We start from the raw sequence: 26,386 nt of genomic DNA on the forward strand, positions 1-26,386 counted from the left end.
CTCAATGCAGGCATAACAAACTGAAAACAGCTTATGACTGTTAATGTGAGAGTTCAGGACTTCTCTTGCACAAGTCTCACAATGGCCCAAACACAGTGCACAGGGATCTCGACCAGGCCTTGTACCCAGCCCACATGTACAGAGAACTCACTGTGCATCGCCTTTCAATATGTGAAGTTGCACTGTGAATTGTTTTATTTTTTTAATTTTTAGAGGCATATGTTTACTGACCTAAAATCATACCATGGATCCATTTCCATGGCTGGTCCATGAGCTCTGCGAATCCAGACTATGTACACAAAAAAGTCAGCTCCTGAGATTCGTGTGTTCAAAGCACCATCATCCATGATGAGTAAAACATAGTACTATCGTGATATTTGGAGATGGACTTTAGATTTGAAATTGTTGTCAATTAAATTAGAAAAAATAAATTCATCTCAGTGGATGAAGAATCATTGTGTCCCTTCTTCTGATGCCAGACCAATAAATCTTTGAAAGAACTGTGTATTCTTACAAACTGTTCCACTCCATTTCATATTCTGAGGGATCCACAAATTGTTGCAGGACCCTCAGAATGCTAATCAAATTGTGAGGCGGTCAGGGGGCAGGTAGAGCTTTCCCCTGAGACCAGTGTGGTGTGGAGTTATCCAGCAGGGTAGATATCTTCCTCAACCATGAGAAAGCTTTCAGCTATTGATACCAGGGACACAAAACACGCTGAAGTTGAAAATCCCAGCAGCGGTTTTTTGTGAATAAGGGTGAAGTCCCATTCACCGGTGGCAATCCTCTGAGCCATTTTAAATTAATTGCTTGAGAACTGTTGATTAAAAGAAAATGTAAAAAAACGGCAACCAACAGTATTCACCCAGACCCTGTACCAATCCAGAAAGAGGAATGTGCAGTGACATATGTCCACATCAGGGCTTGTCTGCCGTGCATGGTTTAATGAAGTCGTACACCAAACCCGATTCCTGAAATAGCTTTTAAATGCAGTCTTTTAATTTTTAGTCCATGCAGTCTGGCAATTGCACTGGCCGCATTCCAGGCCATTGTTTTTTTTTTTAACCTCTATGCCACTCCTGACGGAGGCCCGCCACATGGATTAAGCCTTGGTCCTGCTCCAGAAGAACTATCCAGCTGGCTGACATTAATTCACGCATTTCATCCACAGCCTTGTTGCCTGTTGCATTTGACACCCAAGTACGAGGTTCATTGCCAGATATTGGCCCCATGATTATTATGCCATCGGAATCAAACTGCAGCCTACTGATGGATGCATACTGTGGCCTCTTGTTAGAGAGGCTAGTTTGGTCTGTAGTGTGGCCTGGCAGATCACCAGTGTCTGATATTGATTTTGTTGAGGTCACCTTGTGTATTGCAGTGGATACCTTATATGCGAAGTCCAGACATTGGACCTGTGCTCTCTGTGCCGAAGGACTCTAGCGGCATCCTACTCATGAGGCCAAATAGTCTGTGCTTGCTTCTGAGGTTCGTAATGAACTGTTCCTAGGAACAATACTGTATTTCACACGGCAGGACTCAGTCTAGAACTTCATGGTGAGATAAAAATAGTGCCTTGAATATGACATGAGTGATCATTAGTGGTTGTGATTAATTCAAGCATTGTAACCATTAAAAAAAAATGGTTTGCTTTATTTTTCGTGACAGGTCAGCCACACATAGGGTGTGCAGCACTTTCTCTGCTGGTCTGTAATTTACCTTGGAATGCCGATTTCCTTGAGAAGCAATTTACAAACTTGTCACACATACGTAAACTGTATATCACAAATGTGTATGTTGTTCTACTCAAGCGTATGGTGTTTCAGTTCATAGAACTCAAGTGTTTTTGGCCATAAGGTAGGTGGCAGCAATATACCGATTATAAATACCTTCAATTAACTACATATCATAGGCTGCCAGTGACTCATCTGACATCTTGTGCTAAAGTGACCTAGTAAAAGATATAGGACATCCGCTGTCCAGACTGTGATGTAAAGCGGTGTAGCGGAATGACCTTGTTAAAGCAAATGCATTCAGAACGAGGCTAAAAGAAATTGCAAACCTTTCCGCATATTTTTCTTGACTGTAAGGAAAAGAGAGTGGGGGAAAAATGTCTGTATAAAACATTAGTAATTTATTGAGCTGGCAGTGCATACTGTTCTCCAATCAAATTTTGTTTCCCAGAGGAAGGCACCGGTTTTGAATTACACAGCAAGTAGGCAGAGAGAGGAAGCTAACAATCAAAACCTTCCCAGGAGGGGAAGAAATCAGGCGAGAACTCCAGAGACCCTATTTAATAAATAAACACCTTCATTCTTGTAAGTTAATTTCACTGCAGGAACGATGTCAAGTTTTAATTATACTGCCTTATGTCATGTTGTATAAAAATGTACATCGGGATCAGTGACTTTCGTTTAATAATGCTTCCCGGAGAAAAGTAACATGTAGGCGTTTTCTCAGAACAGTACTTTGCTGTGGCGTATGTATAATTATCTCACAAACAATGATTGTGTCTTAAGTACACTAAAACACTGTAAGGTTGCACTGTTGCTATCTTGAACTATTGAGCATTTTCTAATAAAATAACCATGCATGGATTAAAGTCAGCGATTTTCTAAAAGACCAAGCGCCAGATTTTTTTTAACCCCTTGGGTTGCTATTGCATCACACAAAGTGACAAAGGGCACCTCAAGAGCTTAACTGACATTGCCTTGCGTGGCTCTGCATGACTTAGTAAATCCAGAGTAACACAAGGCAGCGCAATCCACTGACTTGCGTTACTCTTGTTCGGAAGGTGTTCCATGGGAGTAGTGTCGGGGTCCCCACACAACCACCCATAAAATGTTGGCCCATTTCTAGATTTACTAAGAGTAGAAATCCTTGGAATGCATTGAAATGCTATGCCACCCCAACAGAGGTCTAATAACGAGAAAAAAATGTGTTTCTTTTTCCCGTTATTTCCTCTTTCTACTTATGCAGCATTCTGCAGCACACATAGAAAGAGGAAAATGCCACTGAGGATTGTTTATGTGCAGGACGATGTCCATACCTGCACAAAAAGAATCCTGATTTTAACAAAGGCACCCTTGCATCATGGAGCAAGGTTGTCTGCATTGGAGCCAGGCTTCACGCGGTGCACCAGTGCAGACAGAGAAAGCAGGTATGTGGCTTATCTTAGTAAATATGACACATTAAATATGACACATTTCTTTTCTCTTGAGTTGACGCAGCACAGCAAGTTATCTTGCTTCATTGTGGCAAAATGTAGTAAATATGCAGGTAACTGACCCGACATTGCAGACAGAAAACACTGGTGTCCTCACAGACGGTGTGACAGATTGTGATCAAGGCATACTTCTGTCTTTAGAGATGCTGTGGTAGGGCGTAGAGAGAACATACTTCTTTCCTTGCAGATACTGTGACAGACAGTGACGCTTATAAAGAGAGTGCAAAAGGGAGAAAGTGAGGTATTTCGACAGAGCATGGTAGAAGGAGAAGCAGCTAGTTAATGTTTTGGCTTTATCATATAATATGATATCTATAGAACAGTTTTGTGACGACAGAAAGCATATGGAAACTAGTATATCCGGACACTGATTCTGGTTCTAAAGATACATTCCAATCTCTGTACAAAATCTTGTTTGCACATGGACAGAATTACATGTTTTGCAATAATAATATCATTTTAGAGTTTTCCCCTGAAAGATCTGGGGAGGTCAAACCTGAAAAGAATTATTTGAATTACATGTGTGGTGAAGATTAGACTCTGGGGTAATTTTTGTTACGTCGGTGTAATCTGTGGAAGTTTGTGTTGCGTAAATGAGGTGTAATGCCAATGAGACTATGTTGAGTCAACTAGATTACTCTTGCAATAAATTTCTATCACATGAGAACGGGGAACCAATCCATTGACATGGATGTGAGCTGCAGTTCTTTAACAAGGGCACCACAACTAGTTGATTTTTTTGCCGTAGCAGACGGTTCAGAGATTTTTTTGTGGGAGTTATTCTCCTTTTTTGTATTTAGTGTTGAACTTGGACCTTTCTGCAGGGTCGCCCCCAGACCTTTTGCCTTCACTCCTCCATGTTTGCTGAATCCGTTTTAATTGGCCTAGGTCTCTGTGCATGCTATCACTGCTAACCAGTGCTAAAATGCTTGTGCTGTCTCCTCTAAAGATGGTAGAATTTACTTATATCCAATTGGTATATTTAATTAACGTGTAAGTCCCCAGTAAAATGGCACTTTATGTGGCCAGGGCCTGTAAATGTGATGATACTAGTGGTCCTGCAGCACTGATTGTGCAACCCACTTAAGTATTCCCTTGAACATGTCTCAGACTTGCCTCTGCAGCCTGTGTGCAGTTTGAACTGCTATTTAAACTCACAAAATAAACCTTTTGCCAGGCCCAACCTTTCTTTTTATACATATTAATCATTTCTCGGATAGGCCCTGGATAGTCCAAAGGATAGGCCGCAGTGTATTAAAAAATTTGGACGTGAACTTTTAAGTTTTACGTGTCCTGGTAGTTCACTACTGCACGGCCTACCTCTCATATAGGATAACATTTGTGTTACTTTATTACATTTAACAAGCTGTAACTTCCAATTGGGATGAGTTTGGTGTCTAAAGAATTGTACCTAGTCAACTCCCAAGCAAACGATATGTTTTGAAAAGGGTTTCCCCGCTAGTAAAATACACAATAATATAATACAAGACATAGACAATTTCTTTTTGATCCTTTCTTTTCAGGCTTTTTATTCTTTGATTTCAGCCACAGCCAACACGTGTTTCGTCGCAATTGGGGCGTGATCCTGTGACTTCATCAAGGCTAACTTCGGGCGTCCACCGAGTACGATTTATTTAGAGAGTTTTATATAGCGCGAACGTGACTCTTGGGTATCAGAGCGCTTCACAGATACATATACATGAGGTAGGTTAGAGATAGATGCAACTCGCATAACATAATCATAAAGTGAATGAGGTAGGTAAGTATAGAGCTATATAGTAAACGTTTCACACAACTGATATGAGGTAGGTTAGGTATACGTCTATAAGGTATAATGGTGTGGTAAAATTAGGCCAGTAATTGACATCAGGATTACATATTTCTATATAATTTCAGTCTGCGTCTATTTCCCAGGTTATCATATAAGTTATTCAGGAAACACCCGTTACAACGCAACTTTTACAATGCACTGCCATTACATCGCAACTTTTACAACGCAGGATCCATTACAATGCATGCCTTTACAACGCATGTCATTACATAGCAGATGCTATTACAACGCATGCCATTACAACGTAAGTATAGGTAAGTATACAATTTTATTTTATATTTTATTTTACATTATTTAATTAATTTAATTAATATTAACAAAGAATAAATAAATATATTAATTTATGTAATTTTATAAAATAAATTAAATATATTAATTTAAGTAATTAAAAAAAAATATAAGTATGAGTATAGGAGTATATGTTTTGGGGTACTGAGGTATATGTTTTGGGGTGTTTGGGTATTTTTAGGGTTTTAGGGCTGGGTTTGGTTTTTGGGGTACAGGGGTATTTTTAGGGTTCAGGGCTCGGTTTTGGTTATGGGGTACAGGGGTATTTTTAGGTTTTAGGGCTGGGTTTGGTTTTTGGGGTACAGGGGTATTTTTAGGTTTTAGGGCTGGGTTTGGTTTTTGGGGTACAGGGGTATTTTTAGGTTTTAGGGCTGGGTTTGGTTTTTGGGGTACAGGGGTTTTTTAGGTTTTAGGGCAGGGTTTGGTTTTTGGGGTACAGGGGGATTTTTAGGTTTTAGGGCTAGGTTTGGTTTTTGGGGTACAGGGGTATTTTTAGGTTTTAGGGCTGGGTTTGGTTTTTTGGGTACAGGGGTATTTTTAGGTTTTAGGGCTGGGTTTGGTTTTTGGGGTACTAGGTTATTTTTAGGTTTTAGGGCTGGGTTTGGTTTTTGGGGTACAGGGGTATTTTTAGGTTTAAGGGCTGGGTTTGGTTTTTGGGGTACAGGGGTATATTTAGGTTTCAGGGCTGGGTTTGGTTTTTGGGGTACAGGGGTATTTTTAGGTTTTAGTGCTGGGTTTGGTTTTTGGGGTACAGGGGTATTTTTAAGGTTCACTTTTTTAAAAAAAACACGACTTTAAATAAATTAAATTAATTAAATTAATTAAATTAAATTAAATTAATTATATTATTTACAATTAATAAATTAATTAAATTACATTACTTACATTAAATTAATTACATTTTTAAAATAAATTAAATTAATAAAATTAAATTATTTTATTTACAATTTATAAATTACATTAATTACATTTTATTAAATTAAATTAATTATAATTTTAAAATTATTTAAAGTAAATTTATTATAATAAATTAAATTATATTATTTACAATTTATAAATTAATTAAATAAATTAAATTAATTACAATTTTAATATTAATTAAATTACAATAATTAAATTAAATTAAATTATTACTTTTTTAAAATTAATAAAATTAAATGAATTAAATTAAATTAATTAAATTAACTTAATTACATTTTCTTAAAAAAGATATACTTACCTATACTTACGTTGTAATGGCATGCGTTGTAATAGTATCTGCTATGTAATGACATGCGTTGTAAAGGCATGCATTGTAATGGATGCTGCGTTGTAAAAATTGCGTTGTAACGGTCTGCGTTGTAAAATAACGCGTTGTAACGTCATATATCCAAGTTATTCTGATTGCCTACTGTATTGTATATTTTATTCCTGTACAAATAGTTCTGAATTGTCTTTATCTGTGCATTCTTCCTCCAGGTTCAGGGTAGGTATAACGCCGCTAGGTTGTCCCCCGTCTAACTAGAGTATTACGAAATTTTAAAGGACTTAGCCTTGAGGAAGTCGCGGGATCACACCCCAATTGCGACGAAACACATGTTGGCTGAAATCAAAGAATTAAAAGCCTGAAAAGAAAGGATCAAAAAGAAATTGCCTATGTCTTGTAATATATTATTGTGTTTTTTACTAGCGGTGAAACCTTTTTGAAAACATAACATGCGCTTGGGAATTGACTAGGTCCATATGGAGCCTTTGCTTTATCTTGTGGAGTTGAGTGGTTCTCCACACCTTTGAGCACCGTTGACATAAATCTTCCAGAGTTACAATTTGTGCAAATCTACCTAGTGGCACCAAAATCCCTATACTTAATACCATGCATCTGAGGATCTAAAGAATTTTAATTTAAGACCCTCTTTAAAGGTAAAGTCAGATTTATTATCAAAATCCTGAAAATGCCACTTTTAGAAACCTGGAATTTCCTTTGTCTTAACGATTTAATGCCCGCAGCCTCATCCCAGGTCGCATGACTAGGTGTAGCTGCCAGTTGGCCCTTGTGTATTGCTCCCCGAAAGGTAGACAAAGCTGAGATAGGTATTGGCAGAATGCCTCACTCTGAGTTAAGGAGGGGGAGGCACTGTCACCTATCACACTTGAACATCATAAAGGCTTTACCTGAGCACTCTCGCAAAGAGCATGTCACTAGTCTTAGCGCTTGTCCATTGTGACCCGTGACTAGCTGAGAGGAATGGTATACCTGACACCTAAGGAAGGTGGAAACCTCTAGAAACTTCCCCAACTTCAATGCAGGCACTAGGTATAAATATTGGACCTTATACCCCAACTATTCAGTATGCCTCTGAATTTGTTGATACTTTGCCAGGAAGAAGGACTGTTGTGCTGCTGAAAGAACTGCCACTCTGGTAGACTGCAGCTCTAAAGGAACTGCTGCTCCTCTGTGCTGACCTGCTGCCCTCTTGCCTGCTTCATAAGGACCAAACTTGCATTTTTTGAATCCAGGACCTCAAAGTGACCCCAGGGGCTAGTTGGCTTGCCTCCAGACTTGAGCCTCAGAGTCATAAGGCTTTAACAACCTTGGCCACAGCAGCTGCACTCTGCAGTCTGTGGGTCTACCCTGTCAAGTGGTACCTCCCCAGTCCTGGACCCTTGGAAGTGGATCTAAGGTGCTAAACCAGCCTCTGAGGATCCAGGGGAACCAATGCACGGCTCCAAGTGGTACAGATGCATCGCTGCCGCTACATGGATCTCCTCTGTTAGAAGGACCTGCATCGAATTGCAGCCGCTGCCTAATTAGAGCTGCTGCCTGATGCATCCTCACACACTCACATATCTCTCATCAATGGCATCCTTGATGACAATGCTGCAGTTTGCATCACAGACTTTCAGCTCTTCAGAACGGATGCATCAGTTCGGCTGTGTTGTGCAATTTTGACACAGACTCTTGCAATGCTCTATAAACCAGAATTAAAGGTTCTCTGTTCTGCGGGCCTAAGTGAATCCCTGTAGCAGGCCCAAACACCATAGCAGTTGGCTGGAACTTGTGACTTTATCCAAGTTTGGTGCAATCAGATATCCACAATTGGTGCTCAGTGCTTTTTGGTTCTATGTTCACTGAAATCTTAAAAACTGCATATTTGCTTTTCTTCCGATGGATTTTCGTCATTTTGGTCTTGTTTTATTTATTTAAAAAATTCTAGCCTAGTGTGGGATCCTTTTTGTCTGGTCTTGTTTACTTTATTAGCGTTTGAAGTGTTGCACAAATACTCTACACATTTCCTCTAAATTAAGCCTGACTTTTCTGTGCCAAGCAACCATAGTGTTGAGCACAGGTTAATTTAGGGTATGCTTGGGCCTCACACTGACAAGTATTGTGGTTTCTACTTGAACTGGGCTCTGAACCCAGTCAACTTGTAACCCAATTCCTTACATTTACTTATTTTTGGTTTTGCTTTTTTTCAATTTTGTTTGTTTGTAAACTGTAGTGAGAATTCAGCTGATATCAAAATAAAATCAGAAATTCAAATGAAAGTAGGGACACTATTTTGCTCCCTATAAACTATATCACCAGCAAACATTAAATAATATTTCGATATGAAAGCATTCAATGCCTCACTATGCACTCTATGTTATTAAAGAGCCCTACTTTCCTCCTTTTCTTGTAAAAAAACACACAGTTTCTTTCCCTAAGATGACATAAAGAGAGATTGAAATCTTCAACCTATATTACCACAACCTTGCGTATCAACTGAGAAATCCTCCAAAAAGCTGGAAAACTCATTCATGTTGCATACTCGTTGATCAAAAATGTTATATTATAAATGAACCAATAAAATATCAGGGTCCATGGGGAGAGATAACAGGGATACCAATGAAAAGGGTGAAGACAATACTAGCAAGGTTTGAAGACTTGGAAGTTGAACACATACACAAGTAACAGGAATGATAAGTAAAGTGGCCACAAACCCTAGTCAGTCAAAGTGATTTTTTAATCTTAGAATGAGCACCTGAAAGTTCCAGGAAACCAAACTTACATCCGTTTGCGGCGGGGGCACTTACAAGAGCCCATGGCAAGATGACCACCCTCTAGTGTAACTCTGCAAGCTGGAACAATCTATCAGCCATTTATCCTCAATTCAGGTAGCCATTGGTCTATAATACGGGGACATACCAGGGAGCGAAAGATCAGCTATGCTCTGGTGTAGAAATCATGTCTAAGGCAGCTCATAACCCTGAAATATGCCTGTTTACTGGCAATTGAATGAGGATCTACCATGTTGAAAATGACAGAGTCCATTGGTGCTGATTGACGTGTGGTACCACCCTACTGTGAGAGGTGCTCCGGCCACGAGGTGTGATTGCTGGTCGGTGTGCGGGTGTGCACCCCACCCGAAGATAGTGCAGCAGTAATAACTACGGGACAACATTGGTGTGATATTGAGTTCTGCCCTACCTGATCCGTTGAGGAGGCTGCCGACTGCACGTTGAGCTCAGTGGTGAAGGTGGAGCCCGCTCAACTAGCGGGCTCCACCTCCACCCTCCTGGCTCTGCAGCCGAGCCTGCATTTAATTGATGGCAAAACAGATATGCTGAGTCTTCGTATGGACAGCATGACGAATAAACTTGATAAGCAGGCAGCACATATCTAGGTGGCTGAACTGCACATATCCACAGCAGAAGAGGACATACAGGAAACCACAGCAAACCGCCTCAATATGGAAGAGGTGTTAGAAGTGATACGTGCAAAAAATGAAGATTTAGAAGCTCACTCATGCCTGAGTAACCTGAGAATTGTGGGGGTCCCAGACTCGACAAATGCTGCAGTGCTATACACTGCCCACCTCCGATTTTAAAATGATGGTAAGAGGAAAACATTCACAACCGAGCTGCATCTATGGACTTTATTAAGAATGTACGTTGACAGAGCCATAGCCTGGTGCGCTCAGTGGACTCCTCGTCGGATGTTTAAAGGTTGTGAGTAATGTGATAAACTAACAAAAATTACTGTATTGATCAGATTGTCACAGTGGGCCACCCTGCATATAACACAAGGTCACTGGATTGCTCCCACTAAGTTTGTTGCTTTGAAACTCTTTGATATCGGGAAACTCGGACAGGAGCCAACGTGTACTCTGTTATGTTGAATATAGATGGGCTTCGCACTTTATGTTTTTAGACACTGTGGTAAATGACAGTTAACAATACTGAATTGATGACCTGATGTTCTGTTTCTGCCCACCTCGGTCAAAATGGAGGGTTAACCGGGATTTAGCTGCTCCTGGAGGGTATAACCCATAGAATATACAATATAAGATTGGTAGAAGATTGGTTGTTTGTAATGACGACATTAAGGGGCCGATTCCGATCTCGGTCGGAAGGGCACTGAATCGGGTTCCGCATTAGCGGATCCGATTCGGAGGCTGAATTTCAGTCCGAGTCGTGCACAGGGCCGAACGTCGAAGTACGATGCGAATAGGCGTGGAATCTCCTTCCGAATCTTTTCCGGGTCCAAACCGCTCCATGCGACTCGGTCACAATCAAACCGTGGCGTGCAATGGAGAAGTTTCATGACCAAGCTAGTACGATGTTCGATTCGGACAGCTGGATCGAGCCGGACCGTCCAGCTCGCAATAGCTCCCGGAGTTGAACTTCCGGGGTCCACGTCGGACCTCCTGTTACCCTGTCATGACTACTACTGATCAAACCATTTTTGCCTGTTCCACAAGTCCACAACAAACAATTCCAGACTTACCAAGGGTTAAAACCTTTACCTGGAAGTAGGCTTGGAGATTGAGCAACTCCAAGATAGATGACAAGCATAAGAAGTACAGGTCTAATCTTCCGCTGCACCCTGAACCCTTCTTGGAGCGCTCACGATAGAACGCTGATGCACTTCACCTGAGTCCCCAACGGTACCACACGCATTCATGTTTTTCTCTTGAATTTAGTCAGATAGTTAGATAGGGAAACATCGAGATCGTCAGGTTATTTACCCCCCCACCATGATTCCTGAGAACAATTCTAGAGTAAAGTTCATATTCCAGAACTGCTCAGTTGAAGCGGTTACTTCAGGACACATGAGCAGATATTCCTTGAATGAACACTGCTTCTAGAGACCTGTGCAGTTACGTGGAGGACGCTACTTCATCTACTACAGATCTTTTGACTGGGTGTGAGTGTTTGATTGATTCAGATGCTCCGTCCATCACCACCCCCTTTTGTACCGCTTTTGGCCACCATAAGTGTGTCAGGGTATGCTCAGACGTGAGTCCCTTGCTCACTTTGCCACTGGATTCAAGCAAGCCGGGCTGAAGACGGCTGGAATGCCAGAAACCGGTCCTCGGAAACTTGTTTCCGGTCCAGGAAAGACATGGCTTGGCAGTTCGGGCTGGACTGTTCCCATGAGGCACAGGGTCAGACTGATTTGCATATAGCCATGTCTGAACTGGGGTGGCAGAGTGGGCTAAAGAACGGTGATGGATTAAACCCAGATCTTTTGACTGGGTGTGAGTGTTTGATTGATTCAGATGCTCTGTCCATCACCACCCCCTTTTGTTCCGCTTTTGGCAGCCATAAGTGTGGCAGGGTATGCTCAGACGTGAGTCCCTTGCTCACTTTGCCACTGGATTCAAGCAAGCCTGGCTGAATACGGCTGGAATGTTAGAAACCGGTCCTAGGAAGCTTGTTTCCGGTCCAGGGAAGGCATGGCTTGGCGGTTCGGGCTGGACTGTTCCTATGAGGCACAGGGTCAGACTGATTTGCATATGGCCATGTCTGAACTGGGGTGGCAGAGTGGGCTAAAAAACGGCGATGGATCAAACCCAGATCTTTTGACTGGGTGTGAGTGTTTGATTCGTTCAGATGTTCCGTCCATCACCACCCCCTTTTGTACCGCCTTGTTCGCCATAAGTTGGCTGGGTATGCTCAGACGCCAGTCCCTTGCTCACTTTGCCACTGGATTCAAGCAAGCCTGGCTGAAGACGGCTGTAATGCCAGAAACCGGTACTAGGAAGCTTGTTTCCGGTCCAGGGAAGGCATGGCTTGGCAGTTCGGGCTGTTCTGTTCCCATGAGGCACAGGGTCAGACTGATTTGCATATGGCTATGTCTGAACTGGGGTGGCAGAGTGGGCTAAAGACGGTGATGGATTAAACCCAGATCTTTTGACTGGGTGTGAGTGTTTGATTGGTTCAGATGCTCTGTATATCACCACCCTCTTTTGTACTGCTTTGTTTGCCATAAGTGTTCAGGGTATGCTCATACGTGAGTCCCTTGCTAACTTTGCCACTGGATTCAAGCAAGCCTGGCTGAAGACTGCTGTAATGCCAGAAACCGGTCCTAGGAACCTTGTTTCCGGTCCAGGGAAGGCATAGCTTGGCAGTTCGGGCTAGACTGTTCCCATGAGGCACAGGGTCAGACTGATTTGCATATGGCCATGTCTGAACTGGGGTGACAGAGTGGGCTAAAGAACGGTGATGGATTGAACCCAGATCTGTTGACTGGGTGTGAGTGTTTGATTGGTTCAGATGCTCCGTCCATCACCACCCTTTTTGTATCGCCCTAGCAGACTCGGGCTGCACTACCTTTCCTGCCACCTGTGCTGAGTTGTGCTTCTTGCTTGCTCCCAGCTTTCCTCAGCCCTCCCCAGCCCCACTGCCACCTGTAAGGGCCTCCAGCCTTTGCCTGACAAAAACACTGCAGACTGTTTTGAATATTTTACTGCCCACAGTAAGGGGGTGAGTGGGCCTGCGCCGGTGGATGACACCAGTGTGATAGCGGAGAAAGGTTGAGGAGGGGAGACAGTTTGGCCACGGCTGGCTTATGCCCCACCACAGGAGGAGGCTAGCGTACCTCCAAAACACCTGTCCTTGCCTCACCTCATGGCTTCCCTGACTACTTTGGGCCACCCTAGGGTGTACCCGCCTCACTACCCGCCCTTTGTTTTTTTCAGCCCCCTATCAGGTTTTGTCCCTCTTGGTCTAAGGGTGCAGTGTATTGTAGTGCAGCTCACTGTGCACATCAGGGGGAGCCGTGCTGGGGTAAAGGCTGGACTACTGGACTGCTGGATTGCTGCTAGGTGGTTGGGGTTGTCTAGAGAGCAGCAGGAAGGGAGGGGAGGGACGTGATCAGCAGTCAGCTCCCCACCGGTGCCTTACCCCACCGGCACCTTATCCGGCATCCCACCCCTGTTGTTGGTACCTCCCGGGTCCTACGAAGGAGTGTGAGGAGCGTGAGAAGTGTGAGAAGCATGTGGGGTGATTGGAGTAAAAAAAACAACAGAGTCTAGCAGCATCAGCAATTTGGACAGCAGTAGACACTCTCATTTCCATATGGAAAACATAGTTCTAAACAGCACACTCAAACTTAAAACACATCACGTGTTAAACCAGTCACGGTCCACAGAGCTAATTATGAGATCGACCGAGTAAGGAAGACTCCCCTAAAGTCAAAGTTTAGGCCCAAGTCCAAAACAAAACAAGGAAGTGAAAATGCGAATAAAGATCAGTTGACTGGGCCAAGGGTGGAAAAAGGGCTAGAAATCACAGAAAGTATCCCAGTCATGGGGATCACCAGCACTTGCTCTGGGACAAACTCTCCCACCAAAGGAGATGACGACAGCACAAAGCTAAGAATGGGAGAATCAATTTCTCTTCAAACAGCTAGCTAGATGCAGTCACTTGGAATGCAAGGAATACAAGGAAGTCAAGAGGTCTGTGCCCTTATAAATATTGACGGGTTCCCGCGAAGGAAAAAACGTTGCACTTTCCAACCCAAAATCTACACGAAATTCGCATTTTCGAAAGACCTGGGTACAGCAATCTATTCCAAAAGTGCAAATGTAAAGAGGTTTCAACCGCAGTTACATCCAGAGAAGTTTGGACCGATACATCAGCCAACCGTTCAGTTAATCAAGCAGCCAGCCAACCAGGCTCCTCCTACACCACTCACCACGTTATTTGAACTCCAACCCCAAACTTCAGCTTACCTACCCAACAACCTAGTGGAAAGTCCAGACAAAATTGTCCAAAGGATCAAACCTATGACAGATGGGCGGATCACACCAAAAAGCTCTGTTGTCATCATGACAGCCAAAATTACCTCAGAAGAGGCAGTAGGGGCAAGTGCCGGAACCGATACACTAGGGAGTAGGCCCCAGAACCAGCCTACTGATCAACCGGGAATGGCTCTCCTGCTGTCTCCTAAAAACAGTTCTCCACCTCAGGAGCAAAAACTAAAGCCAGGCATACCAGGTGCATTAGTTTACCCAGAGCTCTCCCACAGTTCTTTGCCTAGTAAGCCATCAGAACGCCACACAATGTCTCCTTATGAAGACTCTCATATATCAAGTCCGGACCTGTCCTTCCTGGCCTCACAGGAATGGGAGGAGCTTGTCGCCTCATATAATCTTAAACCTGCTCAAAATAACACATCTTCTGCACCATTTATTACATCACAGCATTAAAGAAGCAAACCCAGCAACACTACGCCCACCAAATCAATTTGAGTGGAAATCGTAAACTCAATGCAATACTCAACAACAGCTTTACAATATCAATCTCATAAAATGGATTTACAACTTACGGTCCTTCAGACATTACGTCCGGGATCGACAAAAAACTATTTGAGCTTAATAACCTAATTAAGAGAGGACAAGAAGCACTCCACGGCAACCAAACCATCCAACTCGAATGCACCTGAGCACCAATAATTGACAAGCTAACGACATTGCCAACTATGTTAGGGAATCTTCTATTGGAAATAAAAGGCAGTGCTCCATCGCCCCATATATCTAGAGATGGCCAGCATGAGACAGGGACTGCCTAGTCTGAACCCCAAAATACTGAACCAACAACAACTAGCTCTCCTAATACTGCTGCAGACAGTGACGCAACGTCAACAATGGCCCAAATAAAAACGGCCCCTTCTAATAAAAACTTTACACCCCGGAAAGCCTGAAATAAACAAAAAAGGAAGGGACACAACAAGAAGCCACGAGCTCTTACTTTAAACACAATGAGCAAACCACCCATCATTATGGTAGAACCAGACCCCGATTTTTACAAAACCGGGTCCAGTTTTTGTTCCGCCACGCCGGAGACAATACTAATAGTAAAAAACTCAGTAATCCTGAAATGCATCAAAGAAGACCAACCCCAGGGGGCACCACTCAACGAAGCCCACTTGTTAAAAAATGAGGACCATCGGAAACAACTGACAGAGGGCCTTGTAAAGCAAATCGGCTCACTCAGCAAAACCAAGTCTCTATCTGTCCGCCAATTTCTCGTAAATCTTCTACTCAAGGAGTAGAACAGATTAACCTTCTGCATCTAAGGCCTCATCCACAGGATGATTCCCCCACTTACAAAGTTAAGAAAAATACAACAGAAGAAGTGGTCAGTATCATTTTCATTCCCGAATATGAGTCACGGGGGCGAGAGGATATATTAAACAGAGGGAACGTTCTACGACTTTTAAATTCCATCCCGAGCCTGGAAAACATAAATTCATTGGACCTACTTACCATAGAATTTGTTCCAAATAACAACTGCCTGGGCCTGGAGGTAACAAGGACAAAATGGAGCTCAGTTGCAATCGCGAAACAAAATCAAGGAAGAGGAAAGTACGCTCAAATAATGGGGCATAAAAATGGCAGTTGAATTGAAATCTCCTTATCCGAATTACCGTCCCAGACAAAACTATTACTTCAGTATTAAGAGGGGCAAGAAGCAGAACCCCCAGCAAACTAACTGCTTATATATAGGGCTCCAACTTAGCAGATGCTCAGGGCCATTAATCATAACCTTGAAAGACGGATCACAAGCTCGGTCACAAATAACACGCACAATATTAATAGACCGTCCAAACTGAGAAGAGTGTGATACCCCTCAGTTAGCTCCACCAGCCCACGGTCAAATTAAAATCAGCATTTGGAACATCAATGGCCTGGCAGCCAAACTGGTTGATTACGAAGCAGTTAACTACCTGAAAACATTTGATGTAATACTTCTCCAGGAGACCTGGGAGGATAAAACCAAGGATCTCCAAGGATATTCCGCCTACTCTGTCCCAGCAACTAAACACTCTAACTTTGGTCACTGTTCGGGGGGACTAATGATGCTGGCTTCAATAACCACAATGGGGTCAATAAAGCCTATAGATGCAAAACTTACTCCACATAACGCAGTCCTCGCAACACAGATAAAGCTCAAATTTAATAACACAATACAAAAAGTTATAATAATTAACTTTTACGTGCACCCCAAACGTAAACAAAAAGCTGTAAAAGAGCTGTTAAATGAAATAAAAAGGATTATGGACGAGCAAGACACCGACCACAGAATTGTTGCTGGTGACTTCAATCTACACCTTTTTGGGACAAGCCAGGATGACGGCCCGTGCACAAACTTATATCACTCTGGGGGATACCGACTCAGGGCCAAGCAAACACTAGCAAACCTTCAAGATGGGCCACATACCTGCTACAAGAATTAGAGCACTTAAATTTAAGAGCACTGAATAGCCGCTTCTTGGAGGATACTCCACCAGTTGCTACTTTTCACTCGTTAAAAACATCTTCCTACTTAGATTATACGTTTGTAACATTAGCCATGTTTGATAAAATAGAAACCTTAAAAATAGGTGATAATGTTCAGAGCGATCATCTCCCACTACTGCTAAAGGCAAGGCCAGCTACCACACTGGACACCTGGAACTCGATTGAGATCGAAGAAGTTTCTAATCTAAAGCGTTTAAGGTGCAATGTCAACAATATCGAAGCCCTATCGACTACTGCTAAAACTATATTTGAGCGGGAAAAAGATACCGGAACTACAATAGTAACAGCAAGGGAAAACTTTATTAACATCTTCAGTGGTAACTTTGCGACCTGGACTAAACCACGACAATCAGACGCACTAACAAAAGTGAAATTCAGCCCGCAAACTAAGAGCCTCAAACGCACCGCAAACCAAACACTTCGACAATTGCGAAAAACACCAGGGAACCTGGAGCTGCAGTTTACCCTTCGACAAACGAAGGCGCTATTGAGAAGGAGGAAGTGGAGAAAAATAAGGCAAAAGAACAATGAAATATGGGTCAAATTATTGCATGATGCCAAGCAACGCAACAGTGCCAAGTTCTGGCAAACAATCCACAAGTTAGAACGACCGTACCATCCAGGAATTAGCTGCAATATAACCGAGTCTGTCTGGGTAGAGTACCTCTCTGCCCATTTTAACAACAAGGAAGGAAATCTAAATAAGATTGCGTGCACTGCGGTACCACACACTGAACCCCCCAACAAGGGAAATGCCATACAAAACCGTACCACCAAAGCTCACTTGGTCAGCTGTAATAGCATCCATAAACAACAGGGGTCCATGTTAGCTGGTGACTTAGACTCTACAGACTCAGCTGACGAGGAAGGATATGCTCTACAGAAAAACAGATAAAAGGCTTAATAGCCAATGGTAGAGACACAAGAGTGCCTGGTCCAAATAGGATTCCACCAATACTGTATAAACACGACTCCGTCTTTTGGAGCAAGGCTCTATTACCAGTCTTCAAGGGCTTAAACACCATAGCCACCATTCCGGAATCATGGAAAGGATCCATTATTAGCTCAATTTTTAAACAAGGGAAAAGAAATTACCCGAATAACTACCGACTAATTGCCCTTCTTGATATAGATGCCAAATACTATGCTGGAACACTCTTGGAGGAGTTATCATCCTGGGCTTCAGATAACTTCATTATCCCCACTAAGCAAACTGTGTTCTGTAGTGGCCAAGGAACTACAACAAATATACTGGCTCTCACGTTATTAATGGATGCAGCCAAAGTATCAAAAATGCCACTCTTCCAGTGTTTCATTGACTAAACAGGCGCGTTCGACCACGTTGATCGTTCCAAACTTTGGGAAAATCTGGAAAAGTGGGGTATACCAAACTCACTTTTGGAACGGCTAAAACAGCTGCACTCAGACACATGGATCAGGGTCAAACTAGGCTCAGGGTCGCACATCTCCAAACAAATCATGACCTCAAAAGGCCTCGAGCAGGGGTGTGTCCTTGCCCCGATCCTTTTCAATCTCTTCTTAGCCGATCTATCTGGAGAGCTGGACTGTTGTGCATCCCATGCGCCAAAACTGGGAAACAAGTTAATGTCAAACTTGTTATACGCTGATGACTTGGTTCTAATTACCCGGACACCAATTGGCCTTCAGCACCTACTAAATACAACAAGCAGTTTTTCTAAACGGAACTCTCTTAACATAAACCTCAAGAAGACCAAAATTATGGCAATAAATTACCATAAAAAGAAGACCAATTGCTGGTTCCTTGACGGCCAACGTCTGGATCAAGTACAAAGCTATAAATACCTAGGAATATTAATGGATGACAAATGCTCCTTCAAACCTCAGTTAGAGGCCATGCAAAGAAAAGGGACCAAAATGTACTTATCATTGAAGTCACTGAAGAGACGGCTACCCGACCTTACGCTTGATCCCTTCTTACAGGACTTGAGGGCTAAATTGCTGCCGACATTGACATATGGGAGTGAGGCCCTAAAAGGTAAAGATGCAGCAGTTTTAGATATCATATTAGCCAACTCATATAGAGCTATTTTTCATCTCCCTAACTATGTCTCCTCTGCTCGAATCCAGCTAGAATTCGGGACTCAAAGACAAGCGGTGGAAAGAAGGAGCACTTACCTTAAATGTTTTCATAAAATCCAAAATGCTGAGGCAGGATCTTTAAATTCCCATCTTTGGAAAGCCCGGCACAATCAATAAAAATGTCCAGCAAGGGATTATTTGTTTGAATCGATTGAGCTACTGGGCCTGTCTGAACTCTGGGCCGTTCAAACGGATGATCTAACCTTTAAAAAAGCAGTGAGAAAACCACATCTATGCTATCAGTTTTAGAAGACAAAGCAAGTCTTACTAAAAAGGCACACGGCTGGATAGTGCTCAGTGACTATGTAAGCCAAAAACCCCAAGCCTACTTGAGTGCTGGAATTAAGATAAGTAGAAAGGAAAACATTCTAAGGTTGCACTAGGAGGTAATTGCGATCAAACCCCATCTTCCACCATGGGAAAGGAAAGGAGGCACTCAAACTTGTCGTCTATGTGGAAGTGGGAAAGAAGACATCGTCCACGTCATCTGCAACTGCCCCTACTTAAAGGACATAAGATGCACCTTGTTACATCCTTTCTTTAGGCATTACGGTATCCGGACATGTAGGCAGGCAGAGAAGCTTTGCTTTAACCCCACTGACGTCCAGCTCAACTGCTGGCTAACAAAATTTTTTGAGATGGCAACGAAGAGACTTAAAACCATGTCATTACCAGAAACACGCTGATATGCTTTTTAAATGTAATATTAACTCTCCATCTTGTTTTAGTCGTACTTGCACTCTATTCATGAAACCTCTAACTTGGACAATGGACTTGGTTAAGCCGTGCCGTTTGCCTTGAGAAGTTGTGGCATTTATTGTCAGTATTATTTAAGATATAAGAGTCTACGAGAATCTCCCTTTAAAGCAGCTAAATTGTATAAATTAGGAGTATGCAATTGACGACCTTGTTTTATAATTTGTGGTTTTTAAATGCTTTTAACTGTATTTACCTGTGAACAAATTGGAATTTTTTTGTTATGTATTTGCAAAAATGTTAATTAATCAAGCAAAAATAAATATCTATCTATCTGGTAGACACGTCTGCCATTATCAATGGCAGATAGAATAGCGATAATGAAGAGGTTTATACTGCCAAGATTCCTTTACTTATTTATCAATATCCTGATTACACAAAAGCCTTCTTCAACTCCCTGCGTACCTGTGTCATTACACTTGCCTGGACAGGTAAGCAGCCAGGAATAAAATGGAATATACTCTCACTGCCTTTTCAGCAGGGGGGATTTGGTGCCTTGAACATGTATCTATATTATATGTGTGTGCAAGCTCACTGTTGGTACTTCCCCACCAACTTTTTACTGCACCTTAGAAACTGATGATACCTACCCAATTCCTCTTCGGGCTATATCATTTATCACATGTGCCCGCAATCCCCACAAGGTTTGAAATGAACACTATACATAGTACCACAATAGCATGGAAAAATATGGATGCCTGAACGAACAGATCTTCCATATATGAACCTGCATTGTTATTATTGCATCATCCGGCCATATCAGTGACCAGGGACTCAAGGGCGCTTGTGCTACTTGCAGAGGTGGGCATGCACACTATGGGTGATATGTACCCCTGGGGGGGTGATTTCTAACACTAGATCTCATGAGGCAGGCGAAGCACCAGATGCCTCTGTTGATCTTTACATACCATATACTTCGCACAGTTTTGAAGAATCTCTACCCGCAATTCCCTGAAGAGCCAATCACTACTAGCTCACGACATAAACTCATCACTAGACTATATAACACTTCCCAGAGAGATAGGGCGGAGGGCCTCACCAATATGATGGACAAATGGTTCAAAGCGCTAGACACCCCAACCTCACAATGGAGGATTGGAATCATTGCTGTGAGATCACCGACAGACTAATGGCTAACTGTAACCTGAGAATCATACATTTTAAATATTATATTATACTACACTTCAGTTATGTTATGTTATGTTATGTTATGTTATGTTATGTTATGTGTTTTTATTAGGCGCACAGATGCTCCAGCCAAGGAGCGTCCTGGCGCCCGACAAGGCGGCTACACAACACAACGAAACAATAAAACAGACAAATTTAAACTAAGGGAATAAAAAAGTTTTCACCGCACGGCGGAAGGAGAGCAGATCCCTAAGAGCACGGATAGCCGGGGGAAGGGAGTTCCAGAGAACCGCCGCACGAACTCGAAAAGAACGCCCACCGGCCCTGCTTCGCTTAAAGCGTGGGACAACAGCCAGTTCTAAATCCGCAGATCTTAAAGCTCGGGCTGGAATGTAGTGGGCCAGAAGTGTAGCAAGAATCATCGCTGGGGACCCCTTCAGAATCTTATACGCGACACAGAGGACCTTAAACTGGATCCGCTGCGCCACCGGGAGCCAGTGCAATGAACGCAAAGTACTAGAAGTGGGGCACGATCTAGGTAATCCTACCACCGATCTTGCTGCGGCACTCTGGATCCGTTGTAAACGCCCAATCTCTGCCTGGTTCAGACCAACCAATAGGAACTCGCATAATCCAGCCTAGAGATGACAGTGGCTTGGATCATGAGTTGCCTAGTGGGGGCGTCAAAAAACTTGAGCACAGGACGGAGCCCGCGCAAGATGCCAAAGCAACAAGCCGCCGTACGTTTGGTATGACAAGCAAACGTAAGGGAAGGGTCCAGCCAGACCCCGAGGTTTTTAAGCTCGGCAACTGGGATGGGAGGAGGACCCAAGTCCCCTGGCCACCATCTCTCTCCCCAAAGCTCCGGTTGTTTGCCAAAAATCATGACCTCGGTCTTACTAGCGTTCAGCTGGAGACAGTTGGTCGTCATCCAGCCGGCGACCGCCCGCAGTCCTTGTTGGAACCTGGGGGCATCCACATGGGCATCCCCGCTGATCGTAACCGCTAGCTGGGTGTCATCGGCGTATGACACCATCGTCATACCCCATTGCCTGACAACCTCAGCTAGCGGCCTTACGTAAAGATTGAACAGCGTAGGGCTCAGCGAGGAGCCTTGGGGAGCCCCCAAGCCCAGCGGATGGTATTTGGACTGATAAGGCGGGACGGTCACGCTAAAGGCCCGATTGGCTAAAAAGGACCGGAACCATTGGAGAGCCACGCCGGTGACACCAACCTCCTCTAAGCGGCGCAGAAGGATCGGGTGCGATACGGTGTCAAAGGCGGCGCTCAGGTCTAATAGCACCAGCGCCGCCGTTTGCCCTGCATCGAGCACGGAGCGGAGATGCTCCACCATATACAGCAGAGCCGTCTCCGTGCTGTGACCGGCCCTAAACCCATTCTGCGTCACGTCGAGTACGTCAGCTTGAAGTAGATGTTCCGAGAGGACCGCATTGACATGCGCCTCAGTCACCTTAGCAGGCCACGGAAGGAGTGAGATTGGCCGATAGCTCTCAGGCTTGCTACCATCCAAGTTTGGTTTCTTGAGAATAGGACGAACCATGGCTTGCTTCCACTTCAGTGGGACTACGCCAGATGTAAGCGACGTGTTGATCAGAGAACATAGCGGTGAGATGTCATGTACTGCTAAGTCTTTGAACACCGCTTGGCAAAGCGGATCCGCTGGGGACCCCGACTTCACTTGACGGGCCAATTTGTCAAGGCTTTCAGGTGTTAAAGTAGGAAAAGAATGCAGCCCCTCTGATGTTAACGGCTTAAGAGGTGGATTAGCCGGAGGAGTGGCCAACGGAAAGGCCCGGTAAATGGCATTGACCTTTTCCAAGAAGAAATCCGCCAGTTTTTCACAGTGCTCGACAGAGCTCTGGTGGATCGTTGTTACCTTTTTGGCAGTGAGATCTTTCAACACCTGAAAAATAGCCTTAGACGGGTTCCAACTAGTCCTAAATTGAGCGGCATAGAAGGCGGCGCGGGTTCTGCACACTGCCCGGTGATACAATTTCACTGCGGACAAGTACAAAACTTTCTTCACGCTGTTATAAGATTTGCGCCAGGCCCGCTCTGCACGCCTACAAGAAACCTTCAACGCCCGCAGCGAGTCATCGTACCAAGGGCTGGATTTGCCGGTCCTGGTTTTACAGCATACAATGGGGATAAGAGTATCTAAAGCCCTGGTAACCCAATTGCAGAACCTGTCATAGACCTGATCTGCCGACCCAGTAATGTCGAATGAGTCGGTCGATAGGAGATGGAAAAACTCTTCCAGCTTAAGTTTATTCCAGCGCCTTCTTGGAATAGGGCACACCACTTGCTTAGGTTGTATAGCCGGTGTAGGGCAGTGGATCTGTATCAAATAATGATCAGTCCATGCCAAAGGTTTGCAGCTGAAAATGCAGGTTTCCGTAAGATTGGTGAAATACGGATCGAGGGTATGGCCCCCTGAATGGGTGGGCTGTGATACCAGCTGAATCAGCTGGAGCGCCTCCAGATCTGCCATGAAACTGGACACTGTAGGGCTGGCTGGGTTGTCAAAGTGCAAATTTAAATCCCCAACGATGGAGAAGTTGGAGCACCCAGCAGCCAGTTCACTAATGGCGTCAGGTAGCGCCGCTCTAAAATCCCCTTCCCTGGGGGCCGATAGATCAAAAGCCCCGACAGGGTGAAATTAGGCGTAATGGCTACCTTAAACATTGCACTTCCACAGCCAGAGATTCGTTGGCCCTGCCAGGTACACAAATAACATGACTTAACAGCAAGGGCTATCCCTCCGCCTCTAGAAGCTCGGTTAAGAGTGAAAACCGAGTATTCCGGCGGAAAGGCCAAATTGACAACGGCCGTATCGGCATCCTGCAGCTAAGTCTCCGTCAGACAAAATAAATCAGGAGGGTCGTTGCCTAGCAGGTCAAAAATGTCTAGATGATGCTTGACAAGCGACCTAGCGTTTAGATTCCAGATGCTGATATACGGCTGTGGACTGACAGCCTCAGTGATATCATCCCTACAGCTCCTACTTACGGGGGCTGGAAGAGTGGACCATCCGCATCCACACGTAAAAGGGCCGCATAGGGGATCCACCCGAGGCACGCCACAAGTCCCCCAAGACCGGTTGATGGCTACAAGACTATCTCTTGTGTAACACAGCATGATGGACAGGAGAACGGCCAGGAGCGGAGTCAGAGTCCAGCCACGTCCAGCGCGTCCTGTCCCGGACGGGCGCAGATGGGCAGGACTCTGGCACGACTCCGGCCACGCGAGGGCGCGCCCGCTACGCGATCCCGCTACCCTGGGGAGGAGCATTAAGTAGGCGTCCCCTCGCTGGCTCATGCTCAGTCAAGCGCTGGCGGAAGAAGGCTGCTCTGCCCCTCTCAATAATGGCGACCCACCCCAGGAACCAAGCCCGCCAAGCGGCGGTGAGGGACACAATTTAGTGTGCAGGTAAGGGAAGTTTTTAAAAAACCCAGCAGTCTACTAGCCGCTAGCGCACAAACAATGAACAAATTACAATTTCTAAAATTTATAAAGATAAGGCCTCAGGATGGATGCCCGATGGGCGCACTTCGGTGAGGTTGAAGCAGACTTTCTGCACCTGACTTGTGCATGCAGATTAATATAAACTTCTGGGGTGGGTGACACAGGCCTCATCAGACATGGTTTTTGACCAGATGCAATGCACCCCACACCTTTGCCTCCTGGGATTAGACAAACCCCAACAACTGACAAAACGGAAACTGGTGGCTGTAGAGCTGCTGCTGGCCAAACAGAGTATAGCTATGCATTGGGGTAAGAGAGCGTCTCCTAAATACGAGCACTGGCTCCAGGACATGACATACTGAAAAGAACAATTGGATACCTATTCTAAAGAGCTGCCGAAAGCTTCCCACCCCAAGAATATCTGTTATCCCTTCACAACATTTTTACTATCATCAGCAGCTGGCCCATGAACAGCTGTAACCGCCTGATGTTGTTATAGAAATGTTTTGGTGCTACACTGGGATGGGAGTATTGTGAACAGATAGATGGTGGTACGAGCACGGTATACAGAACTTGGATATCATCATGCTTTCTGTTGTGTCGTTGGTGGAAAAAACACCAGGAGCCAGGATGTATTCTTAAGTCTTGTTTATTCAGTCTTCAGTTAAGGTAACAACATCTCTGTACTCCAGCCAGCCTAGTGTGGTACCAGCCCTACCAGGAGCAGCCTCCCCAGCTGCTCAGCCCATCTCCAACTGCCACATTCATCCCACTCAGTCACCCAGGCATTCCACACATTACAGGCAGACCAACATTCTAATACTAAGACACACTCTGGCTGAGCAGCTAGAGGCAGCAGGGCTAGAATACCTGTTATAATTATGTAAAATACAACATTACCTCTTTTTCTTTAAACAAAAGAAAACAATTACATTGCAATACAAACACATTACTAATCTCAAAGATGCAGCAAATGGAAAAGGCATCAAAGAAGATGGAATCATTAAAAGAAGTGAAAATCAACAATAGAACAAATTGCGAATCTCTAGAATGCAGCGTTAAGAAACCAATACTCGAACATATTTCTAAACGCTAGGATGCAGCGATGACAAAAATACATCACAAGAGTAAAACTTTCTGAAAAGGAAAGATGGTAAAGATAAATACAACATAAGTACAAAATCCCCATCCCCCTTCAAACGAGATTCTCTCATTCATATCAGAACATTGCATTTGAACTCATATCAGAACATAGCATTATCTTCTACATACTCTTTAAATGAAAAGCACTAAGACCCCAAAGGATAACCAAGGATAGTGCTAAAGATAACATGACCTAGAACATAATCCCACTAGTAGGGAAAACCAAACAAATGGGTCGTCACCCATACTTTTAACCATAAAGATACTGTGCACAACTGTAACAGGGATTCCACAACCAACCCCGCGTAGGAGTACACCTAAGTACAAACTTGTGAAACCTGTTATAAGTATGTAAAATACAACACTTTGACTGTTATGTATGTTTTCAGATGTTCAAAAACCTAATAAAGAATTTTTTTTAAACCCTATTGCGGCACCAATGTCTCTGCTTTTAATTCTCTAGAAACCATACCAAACTGAGTTTCCTGTGTTATTGGGTCATTGTCAGTCACAGTCTCCATCTCCCTGATTCGCATAATTGTGTCATCTATTAGGTGCAGTCAATCAATCATGCCAAAATCACTCATTGGCTCAAAGTGATTCCTCACCGGAGTGTTAAACTGGTGCTGCGTGTACGGAAAGGGGGTTTGAACACTCTGAGGGGCAGATTTACAAGCCTCTTGCGCAGCCGCAGCCCGTGGAGGGAGGTCTGTGGGGCAGACAGGCGGGGCACGGGAGGGGCAGGGTGGGGGGTGGTAAACAGTGGAATATGGATGATTGCAGGTAAGAAAACAATTAAATTAATAAAAAGAATTTCGTAGCGCTCCCTGCATCGCAAAATGTGATGCAGGGTGCGCA

The sequence above is a fragment of the Lissotriton vulgaris genome, chromosome 3_1 (genome assembly GCF_964263255.1).
Source record: "Lissotriton vulgaris chromosome 3_1, aLisVul1.2, whole genome shotgun sequence".
NCBI classification, from domain to species: Eukaryota; Metazoa; Chordata; class Amphibia; order Caudata; family Salamandridae; genus Lissotriton; species Lissotriton vulgaris.